A 10,789-nucleotide genomic window follows, 5' to 3' on the forward strand; every position below is an offset into this window, starting at 1 on the left:
TTTCGCGAGTTTTGCCCATGTGAACATGAGGATTGTTGTTCGCGATGTATGTTACAAAAACGATTGTCTCGCTTTCCGTTGTAAATTGCAGTGCCGTGGTGTAAGGAAACACCATTCGTTTTCATTCTCGTCCCGGAAGGGCTTTATAACTACTCGAGGGTTTGGCTTTTCAACAAATTTAATATCAATGCCAAGATTGCATAAATTTCAAGATGTGTATCCAATATCCGCACCAGCAATCTTCCGGTAATACAAATCAGATAAGGCGAGGCGGTAAATTACCGCCTTTCGGCACGAAATTTAAAGCACGTCTATACATTTTACATTTTATTTTCCACGCATTCATCTTCCAAAAACAGAGCCCTTTTTCGAGAACGGCACGCCACAACAAGTTGGCACCCATTAAATCGGGGTTACGATGATAAATCAGTGGCGTTACGTCGACAACTGGGGGTGTTTCGTCATCGCTGTGGCCGCAGCCATCATCCGGCCAAAGCAGAGCACTAGGCTACGGGGATTTAGCAACAATCAAGCTGGGTCAATTTGAACCCCGCAGCCCCCGCGCGCGCGTGGATTGACTAAATATGATGAGAAAATGACTAACAGAGCAGTTTTAAGAGCTCACCAATTGTATGTTCGCGGCTTTTGTGGTCGCGCTGTGGCGTGGAAAACGCGGTTAATTGTGCTTTGTGGGACAAAACTAAAAGTGAAGCTGCAGCGCTAAAAAAGCGCTAGCAGTTACAGATTCTCATAATTTTCAGCAGTTTCAGTCGAAACTCGGAGTGATCGATCGGCGTGGATGTGATCACCTGCCAATAATTTTATCGATCCCCAATGAATCAGGTTCTCGTGAGTCAGTCGCGTATGACCTCACGAAAAATATTGACTGGAGAAAATTTGCAGAAATAATATCTGAAACACTTGTTTCAATGCATGAACTTCCTTCAACTCGAAGAGTATAACTTTATATCGAGTTTGATATACGAAAGCGCACTTCAAGCTCAAAAGAAACGTGTTCCTGCTACCACTTTCCGACGTCGTCCTCCATCACTTTGGTGGGACAAGGAGTGTTCAAAGGTCTACCTTGAAAAATCATCCGCTTTCAAAAAATTCAGGAAAACTGGATTAGTGGAATGGCTTTGAAAGTACCATGCTCTAGAAGCCAAACTAAAAGGTCTGATTAAAGCAAAAAAGCGTGGATATTGGCGGAAGTTCGTCAATGGTTTGTCAAGGGAGACAGCTATGAGCACTCTTTGGAATACGGCTAGGAGAATGCGTGACTGGAACCATACAAATGAAAGTGAGGAATACTCTGACCGTTGGATTTTCAAATTTGCAAGAAAGGTTTGTCCCGATTCCGTTCCTGCACAAAGTGTCGTACGCGACATTCCGCTCCAAGGCGATTATGAGAATTTTTTGATGATAGAATCCTCAATTGCCCTCCTCTCATGTAACAATTCAACTCCGGGATCTGACAAGATTAATTCAACTTGTTGAAGAATCTTCCCGACTTGGCAAAACAGCGTTTGCTGAACTTGTTCAACAAGTTTCTGGAGCTGAATATTGTCCCGCATGACTGGAGACAAGTGAGAGTGATAGCCATACGAAAACCCAACAAGCCGGCTTGCGATCACAACTCGTATAGGCCGATTGCAATGTTATCCTGTATTCGCAAATTGTTAGAGAAAATGATTCTACTTCGTTTGGACAAGTGGGTCGAAACGAACAATTTGCTGTCAAATACGCAGTTTGGCTTCCGCCGAGGTAAAGGGACGAATGATTGTCTCGCGCTGCTATCTTCTGAAATCCAAATCGCATTTGCTCGCAAAGAACAAATGGCTTCCGTTTTTCTCGATATAAAAGGGGCATTTGATTCAGTTTTCATGGAAATTCTCTCAGAGAAACTTAATAATCGTGGTCTTTCACCAATTCTCAATAATTTCCTGTACAATTTACTGTCAGAAAAGCACATGAGTTTCTCTCATGGCAACTCAAAATCTTCTCGTTACAGTTTATGGGGCTACCGCAAGGCTCCTGCCTAAGCCACCTCTTGTACAATTTTTACATCAATGATATGGATGATTGTCTAACTAGAGACTGCACGCTGAAACAACTTGCAGACGATGGAGTTATTTCCATCACGGGTACTAATCCCGTCGTTCTGCAAAAATCCTTGCAAGATACCCTGAACAACCTGTCCACGTGGGCTCTCAAGCTGGGTATCGAATTCTCTACGGAGAAAACTGAAATGGTCGTTTTTTCTAGGAAGCACGAACCCACCCAATTCCAGCTTTACCTATCCGGCAAAACAATCCAACACTCTATGTTTTTCAAATACCTGGGTGTATATTTTGATTCTAAGTGTACCTGGGGGAGACACATTGCGTATTTGAAACAGAAATGCCAGCAAAGAATCAATTTTCTCCAAACAATTACCGGAACATGGTGGGGTGCCCATCCAGGAGACCTAATTCAGTTGTACAAAACAACGATATTGTCAGTGTTAGAATATGGCAGTTTTTGCTTCCGATCAGCTGCCAGAATTCATATACTCAAGCTGGAGAGGATACAATATCGTTGCTTGCGTATAACCATGGGGTGTTTGCATTCGACACATACGATGAGTCTCGAAGTCTTGGCAGGAGTACCCCCGCTTACTCTTCGGTTCACAGAATTATCCTACAGATTTCTCATCCGTTGCAAGATCATGAATCCATTGGCAATTGATAACTTCGAAAATCTACTCCAACTGACTCCTCAGTCAAGTTTTATGTCTTTATACCATGAGTACCTTACCCACGACGTGCACCCTTCACCAGGCATCTCCAACCAAGTTTGCTTCCCATACTTTAGCAGTTCCTCTGTTATTTTTTATCTGTCCATGCGACAAAAAAACCATGGAACCCCAGATTCTCTACGCTCCAATGTTATTCCGTCGATATTTTCGGAAAAATATGGGAATGTTAGATCTGATAAAATGTTCTTTACTGACGGTTCATTCATAAACGGGTCCACTGGCTTCGGCATCTTCAATGAAAATTCCAGTGCCTCTTTCAAACTTAAAGATCCTTGTTCCGTGTATGTCGCAAAAATGGGTGCGATGTACTACGCACTAGGGATCATTGAAACACTGCCCATCGAGCAATATTTTATTTTTTCAGACAGTCTCAGCTCAATAGAGGCAATCTGCTCAATGAAAGTTGATAAACGCTCATCTTATTTCCTAACAAGAATAAGACATCTATTGAGTGTTTTGATCGAAAAATTATTCAAGATTACCTTAGCATGGGTTCCCTCTCATTGCTCGATTCCGGGGAATGAGAAAGCGGACTCGCTAGCTAAGGTGGGCGCTTTAGAAGGCACACTTTTTGAAAGGCAAATTGCTTATAACGATTTTTTTAAGATTCCTCGTCAGCACACACTCGTTAGTTGGCAGCGCATGTGGAGTGAAGATGAGTTCGGTCGTTGGTTACACACGATTATCCTTAAGGTCTCGACGAGTGCTTGGTTCAAGGGGTTGAATGTAGGTCGTGATTTCATTCGCGTGATATCTCGGCTTATGTCCAATCACTACAACCTAAATGCGCATCTCTATCGCATTGAACTCGCAGCAAACAATCTTTGTGATTGTGGCGATGACTACCAACATCGAACATATTGTCTGGTCGTGTATCCGGTTCCATGCTGTTCGCTCTCAGTTCTCTAGAGCAATGAGAGCACAAGGCAGACAATCGGATATCCCCGTCCGGGATATCTTAGGTAGCCGTGATCCTGATCTTCTGCTTCATTTATACCTGTTCCTCAGAAACGCCGATGTCAACGTTTAATGATGTTTCCTTCGTTGTGTCTCTGTTTCATATCCCTCCTATCCGATCTGTAAACTTTTAATTGGTCGCGGCAATACATACACACACGCTTTACAGATACACGGGCCGAAGGTTGTGCAGTCCACTGATCATTCAACAAGAGCCAAAGGTTGTACCGCTCAAGACAACTCTACATGAGCTGATGATTGCGCCGGCTAGTGACCATTCTATCCTGGATTCCTCGAGTCGAGAAGACGCACCACGCTAGATATGGGGTACATATATGAGCCTTGATAAAAATATATATTTTGGAAAAAAAATAGAGTTACCAAAATTTTAGGTGAAATCGAAAATCTAACTTTCCTATCTTTATAGATAGGGATAAATTTAGTTTGACAATGTTGTAGTTCCAGTTGTTTAAATCAACTTTGTATAACCAAACTTCTTTCTATATTTCAATATAATCGATTTAGTCCTTTTTCTAAGTTGCGTTAGGGTGACCATTTCCTACTTTAACTTTTTTATTTCAAATTCTACATCAAAACTCTCTTTGTACGACTTTCAGAGTTAATCAAGACCAACATTTTTCGATGCGGAACATGTCAATATATTAATCCTACTCAAAGTTATTGATGGTTTTTCACCCAAAAACTCAAGATTACAATTTTAATTTACTCAAACTCAAAAAATAACATAGTTTTCAAAATCACACATTATGTAGAGTGAAGTATGCTCTTTCAAATGATGCCAATAAATTTTGTTTATGTTTGCCCCAGTAAGAATAACAAACAAATGAAGAGAGCGTTTTTTTTCTCTATTATAGTGACTTTCAACACATTTTGTCTGGTTCGTCACATTTACTTCCATTTTTGGAAGAATGTCGGGAGTGAGAATTGAACTCTTGATCTCTGCGTGAGAGGTATGGATGTTACCACTAAGCCAGATCGCCTCCACAGAAGAGAGCGTATTTTTGTGAAGAAATATCAATAACTTTGAGTGGAGTTGAGATATTGACAAGTTCTGCATCGCGAAATGTTTGTATTAGTAAACTCTAAAAATCTTTAGTGTCTACATGTAGTGCATGTAGAATTTAAAATTTAAAAGTTTGAACGAGAAAACAGTTTTTTTCATGGTGATCCTAACGCAACCTAAAAAAAAAAGCGCTATATCGGTTATTTCAAGAGATAGAAAAAAAACAAAGATGTCTTGAATAATTGGGGCTGCAACATTGTCGAACTATGTTTACCTCAATCTATAAAGACACATACGATACTACTATATATTTTTTATTTCATCGACAGTTTTGGTCACCCTATATTTGATAATATAAAAATTAGCGCTCTAACATATGTAACAACTTTGTCGAAGACTATTTTTGTCTAGAGAATAACTGTCGAGCTCTGAATGCTAATTTACGCTTGAATGCACCTCCAGGATCATTTTGCAATGTAGCGAAAAGAAGCATTTCTTTAGCAACTCTTGTGTAATCCGGCGTCACCGTGTGTCAACAACTAGAACTTTCGCATTGATAGGAGTTCTGAGACATCATTGATTGTGATTCATTTGGCAAATCGAAGCTAGGCTAACCACATGGCGTAGAATATAATCATTGATAACGACAATTATCCGATTGGTATTGAAAGTTATGGATTGCTCCATAACCGCCCAGCTTAGCTCACCTCTATCTAATTTTCTCAGGGTCGGCTTCCGAACTACGGGGGACTCCCTGTACCGCGGACGACACTGTCGCAACCAAGAGAGCAACCCAACAGGGCTGGTTTGAAATGTAAAGCTAAATAGAAAAAACTAATAATTGTTTTACAATTTACATTTTATTTGACACGATTTCTTCATTCCGGCGCCGTTCGTCGACCGTTGGGGCCCTTTGATGACACGTGGTTGGTGTAACGGAGAGAAAGGGGGAACTGTAGCACGTACCTTCTTCGTGGATTAAAATGCGCTTCCACTGGTTAGCTAGCTTGCGAATTTTCGGATCCGTGACAAAATTCGGTATTACTGCAGCACTTATGTTGCACACGGGTGGCTGGAGGTTAGTAATCCGGGGGCACGCTTGGAAACAGCGTGGCGTGAACCGGAACGTCCCTGTTTTTTTTATCACACGCCCGATAGTGTTCAACTCACTCTCAATCAAAACTTTTAACGGTTTTTGAAGTTTGCTATTTTCTAGATAGGTGTTGGTCGCTTCCAAACTCCAGCTAAAGTGGCCGAGGCCTTTTGACGTAGAACTACGTCTTTCATTAAGGGCCAAATCAGAAAACAGGTCACGTTTTTATGAAATAAAGTTAACCTTAACAACTATTTTTGCCGCGAACGGATTTTGGCGATTTACATACTAAACGAATCTGAAATTCCCTAAGATTTGTTTAACATGCTGTACATTAGAATCCCCTGGTTTGTAAATGGTTAAAATTCATGAAAACCTTAAGCGTTTCCATTTTCTCATACATTTGTTCTGTCCATTTGTGTGCTTTCCCGAACAGAGCTATCAATAACGAGCAACTTATCGACGACCAATGAAGGGGAAATCGTAGGATTTAAAGTCTCCGTGAACAAAGGAAAAGTAGAAGAATGAAGGGGAATACTTGCCTAGAATATAAACAGTGGATCTCGCTGAGGCAAACTTCTAGAGACGAATGAACTCTCAGAGTTTAAAGTCTCTCTAATTCAATACCTTCCTTCCTTCCTGAGGCAAACTTTCATTCGGCATCGGACTGTTGAGCAATCCAGTTCACTTTGCTTTCGCTGCGCTTCGATCTAAGATTGAACCCCACCAGTGGTAATCCAACTTGGATATCGTCGTTTGGTTTTTCTGTTCGTTTTTCGCGTTATTCGTATGGTGTGTTTTCCTTTCCGCGTCATAAATTGGACGCTGTGTGATGAGCAAGAAGAAGAGGAAGGCAGGCTCGAGACATCAAAAAAGAAAACGCATTGCCAGGGGCAATTGATTTTCGAGGCAAGCGTCAACTAATGATGCATGCGATGTTGGTACAGTGAAAAGCGCTCGCACTGAACCGAGCCTTCGCGAGTGTGACACCACATCGAACAACAGCGAAGTAGGCGATTTCGGCGCGTCGATCGAAAATGTAAACTCCGTTACCCAGGCAGCATCAGCGAATTCACATCGATTGGTGTTACAGCAGAGTAAAAGCGGTGTGGCATAATTCAGTCTTAACATTAACATTAACATTAACATGTTAATATTGTTTGTTTTCCGTCATCATAAGGGTTTCGTTGGTGTCTTTGAGAATACATCAATGCATTAAACTGACGTTATGGCAAAGTAGGCGTTAAGGTTGTGCGCCAAAAAATTTTTTTGGGGAAAACCAAGCATCTTGAATATCTTACTGGAATGTTATAAGTTATTTGGGTTCGCGTGCCAGTCGCAAATCTGCCTTCAACTAGGATAGCTTTTGCACTACTCTTGACCATAATGAAGCAATGCTACTGTTTTCGAGGTTGTTGATATTAACAAAAGAGTTTATTTCGCTTGTTTAGTCACCAGGAAAGTAAATGTCGTTCTGGAATTTTGTTCAGATTTTTTGTTTTGTTTTGAGATTTGTTTGGATTAGGTTTCGCTTACCAGTAGTAAAACTTCCTCCACTAAGGGTGACAGCTGCGCTTCTCTCGAGTATGAGAAAGTAATGCAACTTTTTTCGAGGCCAGTAATATAAACAGAACCGTTTCTTTTGAGAAAAGAGCAAAATGACGAGAAGTGCTTATATTCCTAGTAGTTTCAAGCTACCAATGTTATGGCTTTGTATGCATGCTATGGCGAACACTTGTTTGGCGCTTGGTTTACGTTGTACAAACGATGCCTAGAGGTGCGATTCCACTGAAGCAATACTAAATAACATGTAGCATGATATTTGATACTTGCAAGAGTTGTCATTGTTGTTGTTTCCATGCGGTGCCAAAGATATATTGATGTAGTTATGAGATGTGGAATAATGGTGCTGGTGCAACATGTATATAATCGACTGTAGCCGAGTGTATGTCTATTACGAAAAAGGCCACCAGAATAGCGTTTGAGGTAAATTTTTAATGCATTGACATGAAATAAATTGCAACATACGATCAGCTAGTGTATTGTTTTGCGAGGGCAAGAATGAATCATCAATCAATTATCGTCAACTGATTCTACAATGAAAAAAACATTTCAGAGATTATTCTACTAGGCAGTTGTTTCTAAAATTTCACAGCATTATAGAATAATATCCGAAGGTATAAACAAACGACTTATGTAAAATAACAGCGTAGTTCTACGTCAACAATGCGGTCGTATCTTGGACACAACCTCCTATAGTTTTTTCATTTCCACGAAACCTTAATCCTTCTTCCTTTTTCCGTCTACTCTCCTCTCTCAATCCTTCCTCTCCCAAATATTCCTCTATCGCATTCCTACCTCTCTCACTATCTCCCCCACTTCCGGAACACCATCAATGAATTATCTTTTGCCCGCCGATTTTGTTCAAGGGGGCTGACGATCGTTACAAATTACAATATTGAGGTTAGTACATTTATACACTTAAAGCTAATGTTAGTTAGTACAATACAGAATTCATACAAAAAATTTACATTTAACGACAATATAATTCAGGATCCAGCCAACAAGAAACAAAACAAATTTACTCAAAGACTATTTTTCAACAATTACTACATTTAATTAAACAAAACTTGAACTGCCCTCCCTGTTGCGTCATTGGTCGGTAACAATATACAAATATTTACATTGTTCAATGAGAAACCGAACATGAACAGAACTTGTAAAGTCAACTAAGCATTCGATAATTGGGCCATGTAAAAATTATTGTTATATATTTTTCCGAGAAATGGTAACAGAGAAAAACACGTAAATAAAATCATCCACTCCCACTCGAATGAGATCATCAAATCAAGCGTGAACACCCGAACAAATTCAACCATAAACACAAATGCCTATCTCTATTTAATGGCATTTCCTTGCCCACCCGTCGGATTGAAGCACATAACATAACAACTGTCAAGCTTCCACCAAGTGGTAAAACAAACTCTTACCTAATTCAAAGTCGCCGCCAAAGCGGAGGGCCGCCGTTGTTGTATCACTTGTCAAGATAACAGCTCCGGAGGCAATTGTGACGTAGGCTTTTCACACCGAGCGAAACACAACTCGGACAACGTACGAAATGCATATTATCTTAATGATTTCCACTCATTCACCCACTATTATTGCTGCGTCGAGTGTTTCCCTCGCAGGCTCTCGCGCAACCTGACTCCTGACTCACTTTCACTGCCCCCCTTTGCCGTCACAATGAGTTGGCATCAAATCTTCTCGAGGGCTTGAACCAATTTTCCCAGACTTTTCACTTTCCGCCTTTGTGGCGGCCCGAATTATCTAACACCATTTGTGTATGTATGAGTTGATGAACCACGCGAACGAGGCGAGCAAAATAAAAATAAAACCCGGGCTTACACAACTGACACAATTCGGACCCGAACAATTTTCCGTTAATTTCTTCCACCTCTGCTATTTACTTTACCATCCTTTATTTCGCGTTTTTTGTTTTCCAGCAGTGCTGTTGGCACTCGACACCGCGCGATGCTGATGATACAATTTTTATTCCATTAATTTTCCAGCATCCAGACGCTGCTGTTGTAGAGTGAAATAAAATCGAGAGACCTCTCGTGCTCACAACGGACGCGGGGTAGTTGCCATAGTGAGGTGGATTTTATGGGTATTTTTACGCCGCGATCGTTTCTATGCAATTTTCACGTTGTTCTCACTTTCAGCATTGCAATTATATGCTGTTTTTTTTCTTTCTCGTTTCACTTTACTCTGCACCAATCTCTGCCACCATCCGCGAAGCTGTCTGTTATTGCGGCGACCCTCCACCTTATACTGCAGTGTAAAATTCGATCCAGAATGGAAAGGGCGGAAAACTGTTGGTTTGCTTTTGCTTTTTTTCCTATTGCGTGCTCAGATCGGCCGCTAAATTGGTTTCATAAATCTTCCGGCGGTCGCTTGACGATGGCCGGTGTTCGGTTTGGTGCGATTATCTAGTCGGCTGCGATCTGGAAGGGAGGGACGGAGAGAAGAAGGTAAAAGATAATTTTAGGATAAGATATTCATTTCGTGGATTACATCTAGCGATGGGAAGTGATTCAGATTTTAATATACTATTTGAATACAAATGGCGGAGAATTGGCGTAAAATTTGTACGAGTACCTATAATTGAAGGTTTTTGTGTTTTTCGAGCTCAATACAGTGTCTCTCATTGGCTCTTTTATATTGCATATTTTTTGCGTTATGTTGCAATTTGTCATTTTAATATGTTTTTCTATTCAGCTGCGATATAAATCCAAGTTGTGATCGAATATTTATTGTAGACCTTCACATTGGAGACGAATCGTTTGTTGCGATATAAAATTTGTTCCATTCATATTGTGCATATTTTAGCGATTCGAACTTCAAATAGTCAACAATGACGTCGACCACGGCGTTATAATAACAAGAGGGAGGAGAGGAATTTTGGAATGACATTTTTTGGACAGAATTTATTCCGATAAGTGATGCTATTCTCAACCACATGATGGAATGAATATACGGATTTCCAATGTATTTCATAACGTTTATTTATGACCTGAGAAAACAATTTTGACTCAGCACGCGTAGTACTCTAGTATTTATCATATCTAGTCTATAAATTTTCAATCAAATATACACTGGGAATTTGTGTTTTTAAAGAAATTGCTTTATTTATCATCTTATTTTATATTATCGCCCTAAAAATAGGTCCGGAAGCAATACACTTTTGCCAACGAACAATCCAATCATCGAAACTGTTTTCATAGCTGTATTCAGGAATCGTCTTAAGTTCACGAAGCGAATTTGCTGTGCAATGGAGCGGTATTTTTTTATTTTATGGCAAAATATTAGATCCATATTTTTCATCTTTTTATTAGGGTGATCATTTCCATTTCACGAT

General features: G+C 40.3%; 1 protein-coding gene across 5 annotated transcripts in view; it reads right to left on the minus strand.

The window, feature by feature from the left end:
- Positions 1 to 10,789, minus strand: part of LOC129778971 (uncharacterized) — a 533,137-nt gene that overhangs the window by 435,121 nt on the left and 87,227 nt on the right. For all 5 annotated transcript variants that reach the window (XM_055786185.1, XM_055786184.1, XM_055786183.1 and 2 more), the window contains one exon: positions 8,862 to 9,875. The gene's annotated coding sequence lies outside the window, so the exon portion shown is untranslated. The remainder of the gene's footprint in view (positions 1 to 8,861; positions 9,876 to 10,789) is intronic.

The sequence above is a fragment of the Toxorhynchites rutilus genome, chromosome 3 (assembly GCF_029784135.1).
Source record: "Toxorhynchites rutilus septentrionalis strain SRP chromosome 3, ASM2978413v1, whole genome shotgun sequence".
Lineage (NCBI taxonomy): Eukaryota > Metazoa > Arthropoda > Insecta > Diptera > Culicidae > Toxorhynchites > Toxorhynchites rutilus.